The following is a 4,774-nucleotide window of genomic DNA, read 5'->3' as shown; positions in this document are numbered from 1 at the left end:
GGCCTACAATTAAATTTTTTAAATTTTCATTTAAATACATAATCCAATTTAAGGATTATGTCACAATGTTTGTATGTCTCGCAAAAATTTTCAACAGAGGCGATGGATCCTGACAAGATCAGTATCATTTTAAAGTTCGACGTCTTGGGCGACAAATATTGAAAAATTGGCCAAAAGCATTAATTCCTTCACCCTAAACTTGGTCGTTTTGTATAAGGAGGGGTTAATTTTTTTCGCTAACATTTTAGCAAGTCATCGTCACTGTTGGATTGACTTCTGGTTAATTTCAATGCTTTTGACTTCTGGTTGCGTAATGGAGATATCGCCTAAGACGTCAAATTTTCATTTACTTTCTTTTCCACCTTTGCGTCAGTCATGGGTTCGAGCCTGCCTGCCTACTACCACTTTTTTAACACCTCTCTTCACCCTCGCTAATCCTAACCCTAACCGTTTTTTTTTAACACCTCTCTTCACCCTGGCTAATCCTAACCCTAACCCTAACCGTTTTTTTTTAACACCTCTCTTCACCCTGGCTAATCCTAACCCTAACCGTTTTTTTTTAACACCTCTCTTCACCCTGGCTAATCCTAACCCTAACCCTAACCGTTTTTTTTTAACACCTCTCTTCACCCTGGCTAATCCTAACCCTAACCGTTTTTTTTTAACACCTCTCTTCACCCTGGCTAATCCTAACCCTAACCCTAACCGTTTTTTTTAACACCTCTCTTCACCCTGGCTAATCCTAACCCTAACCCTAACCGTTTTTTTTTAACACCTCTCTTCACCCTGGCTAATCCTAACCCTAACCCTAACCGTTTTTTTTAACACCTCTCTTCACCCTGGCTAATCCTAACCCTAACCGTTTTTTTAACTCCTCTCTTCACCCTGGCTAATCCTTACCCTAACCCTAACCGTTTTTTTTAACACCTCTCTTCACCCTGGCTAATCCTAACCCTAACCGTTTTTTTTAACACCTCTCTTCACCCTGGCTAATCCTAACCCTAACCCTAACCCTAACCGTTTTTTTTTTTAACACCTCTCTTCATCCTGGCTAATCCTAACCCTAACCCTAACCGTTTTTTTTTTAACACCTCTCTTCACCCTGGCTAATCCTAACTCTAACCCTAACCGTTTTTTTTAACACCTCTCTTCACCCTGGCTAACCCTAACCCTAACCGTTTTTTTAACACCTCTCTTCACCCTGACTGCCTACTGTTGTTTTGATTTCCTCCCCACGCTACTACCATTTTTTTTTTAAACACCTCTCTCCACATTCACGGGTTCGAGCCTGTCTGCCTACAACCACTTTTTTTTTCTGCTCAACACACCTCCAAATACTAGGGCAATTCCAGTCACCCAGACTAGTTCCTCACAAAAGGTAATGTGGGTTAGATATTGTTTGGGTTTCGAATGTAATTTTGAATATTTGGTCAGGGTTTACTTCTAATGAAAAGTATCCTCATTCCAGACTGCCCTGACAAACCCCTGTACAGAGAGACCTTAGACGCTCGAGAACAGTATCTAGTAGGTATTCAAGTTCTCTCCAGTAGGCATTCAAATTCTTTTCAGTAGGCATTCAACTTCTCTCCAGGAGGTGTTCACGTTCTTTCCAGTAGGTATTAAAGTTCTCTACAGTATGAATTCAAGTTCTCTCTTCTGGTATACACGTACACGTGCAATTGGTTTAAAAATATTTCTACTGTTTGAATGCATTGAAATTTGAAAAAATGTTAGACACGTCACTGACTATTTTTTTTTTTTTTTCTGACACTTGTGATTGTCACATGTAACAGGAATAAAATCGCCTAAACTCACGTGTGAAACTAAATGAAAACCAGTATAATCATAAATAGTCATTTCACACCTTAAAAATGACAATAGTGCAAAGGCTGTCATGAGTTGGTTAAGATCAACTTTTGTATTCTGATATATTTCCTTTGCTTACAAAATAAAGGTAGAACGATAAAATGAAATTTGTTTAACAAAGATATCCATTGACGTAAGCAAATATATAAACAAACTAGCATTTCATCCCGGCGTTGCCCAGGTGTTTGGAGGTATATGTTGAGCAAAAAAAACAAAAACAAAACGGACAATTTTTTAAAACTTTGACCCCTATTATGACCCCTTAAATTTTATTGTTTTGGGCTCAAGTCGATTTATTAAGTTAGATCCATGTACAAGGAACCTATATCTAAAATTTCAAGTGTTTAGACCCAAAATTGGCGGAGGAGTTTGGTAGAGTTCTTAAAGGTCAAATCATTGAACTTTGACCCCTTAACAGCCAAATTTCTGGCCTAAAATCGATTACAAAGATTTTCCCAAATCTCAGTACCCTGTATATCAAATTTCGAGTCTGTAGACTAAAAATTGACAGAGTTATTGCGTATGGAAATATACACACACACACACACACACACACACACACACACACACACACACACACACACACACACACACAGACACGTTCACTTTTATATATATACTAGCATTTCAGCCCGGCGTTGCCCGGGTGTTTGGATGTGTATGTTGAGCAAAAAAAAAAAAAAAAGTGGTAGTAGGAAGGCAGGCTCAAACCCGTACCACAAAGAAGGAAAAGAACGAGGTAAAACTTAACGTTTATGCTGTTACGACCACCGCCAAACCGGAAGCAACATTTTTTAAAATTAAGGCTAGACAATCTAAAGGAGAGGATAACTTTAAAAAATATCGGCGGAAAAAGTGACCCCCCCTGTAGAAAAGTGCCTAGTTGAAGGGGAAGATATTAATGTTTTTAACCAATTTTTCGATATTTGTCGTATGAAAGGTTGAACTTTAAAACGATACTGATCTTGGTAAAATCCGTCGCCTCTATTGAAAGTTTAAGGCAGACATGCAAACAGACATACATACATACATTTATATATTGGTAACTAAAAATTTTCGACCCAAACTGATGAAAAAGCTTGCCCTATCTCTGAATACCCTTTATGTAAAATTTCAAATATTTAGACCAGAAATTGTCTGAGTAATTTGGAAGAGACCGCAGAGGTCAATTTTTTAAGATTTTGACCCCTATTATGACCCCTTAAAATTTATAGCTTTGGGCTCAAATCAAGTTATTAAGTTAGATCCATGTCCAAGGAATCTATATCTAAAATTTCAAGTGCATAGACCCAAAATTGTCGGAGGAGTTTGGTAGAGTTCTCAAAGGTCAAATCATTGAACTTTGACCCCTTAATCGCCAAATTTCTGGCCAAAAACCGATGACATAGATTTTCCCAAATCTCAGTACCCTGTATATCAAATTTCGAGTCTGTAGACTAAAAATTGACAGAGTTATTGCGTAGGGAAATGTACACAGACACACACACAGACACTTTCACTTTTATAGATATACTAGCATTTCAGCCCGCCGTTGCCCGGGTGTTTGGCGGTGTATGCTGAGCAAAAAAAAAACAAAAACAAAACGGACAATTTTTAAAAACTTTGACCCCTATTATGACCCCTTAAAATTTATTGTTTTGGGCTCAAGTCGATTTATTAAGTTAGATCCATGTACAAGGAACCTATATCTAAAATTTCAAGTGTTCAGACCCAAAATTGGCGGAGGAGTTTGGTAGAGATCTTAAAGGTCAAATCATTGAACTTTGACCCCTTAACAGCCAAATTTCTGGTCGAAAACCGATCATATAGATTTTCCCAAATCTCAGTACCCTATATATCAAATTTCGAGTCTGTAGACTAAAAATTGATGGAGTTATTGCGAAGGAAAATGTACACAGACACACACACAGACACACAAACATGTTTACTTTTATAGATATATAGATAGATTAGAGAAAGAGGAAGTGTACTTGGATAAGCATATGTCAATATGTGTAGGTCGCAATAGACACTGACTATGGATTAACGATTACTATTTACTATTATAATGATTAATCAATTAATCGGAATCGGGAATAAGGAAAGTCAGAACATTTGAGGGTATCAGAATTAGAAAAATGTTTGCCAAATTCTCGATTTAAAAAACGATTCTTTTAAATTTTTTAAACTTAATTTTATTACTGATCCTAATGATGAAATAATAAATATTAATTTTAAACTACCTGTAAAACTAAAATCTATAAATCATCAAAAAATGAAGTAAAAATGACACCAAAAAAATGGTCTAGTATATATAGCCCATGTATAAATGCCACAAATGGATAAATAGAAAATATGGCACAAGTGAAAAAAATAGATGAAAATTTTACAAAAAGTGTTATCAAAATCTTGGAGATCTATAATATAAATCTCACGTGTCTGTTTAAATGTATGTATGTATGTATGTATGTATGTTTGTATGTCTGCCTAAAACTTTCGACAGAGGCGACGGATTTTCACAAGATTGGTATCGTTTTGAAGCTTGACCCTTTGGACGACAAATATTGGAAAATTGGTTAAAAACATTAATTCCTTCACCCTCAACTGGGCACTTTTCTTGGAGTCGCTTTTTTCGCTGATATTTTCAAAAGTCATCTTCTCTTTTCGATTGACTAGCCTTAATTCAAACCTTCGCCACTCTGGCTTGGTGATGGATGCAATGGCAAAGACGTCACATGTTTTTTTTCACATTCTTTTCCTCCTTTACAGTACGTATTCAAGCCTGCTTGCCTGCCCATTACCACATTTTTTTTTTCTTTTGCTCAACAGACACCTCCAAACACCTGGGCAACGCCGGGCACATAGGCTAGTAGTACATAGGGGGAAACCATTAAGAAGTTTTGTGAAAAAAAAAAGAATAAAAATATAT

At 36.6% G+C, this 4,774-nt stretch overlaps 1 long non-coding RNA gene across 1 annotated transcript; it reads right to left on the bottom strand.

Moving 5' to 3' along the window:
- Positions 1-424: 424 nt before the first annotated feature.
- Positions 425-1,758, bottom strand: LOC145297705 (uncharacterized). The gene is made up of 2 exons (XR_013870312.1): positions 1,037-1,758; positions 425-974 (listed from the first exon to the last, which is right to left on the bottom strand). It is a non-coding gene; the product is annotated as an uncharacterized LOC145297705 (long non-coding RNA).
- Positions 1,759-4,774: the final 3,016 nt, after the last annotated feature.

The sequence above is a fragment of the Euprymna scolopes genome, chromosome 18 (genome assembly GCF_053919585.1).
Source record: "Euprymna scolopes isolate OS-2025 chromosome 18, ASM5391958v1, whole genome shotgun sequence".
NCBI classification, from domain to species: domain Eukaryota; kingdom Metazoa; phylum Mollusca; class Cephalopoda; order Sepiida; family Sepiolidae; genus Euprymna; species Euprymna scolopes.
Note: the sequence above shows the minus strand (reverse complement) of the source record. Positions and strands in the feature narration are given on the sequence as shown.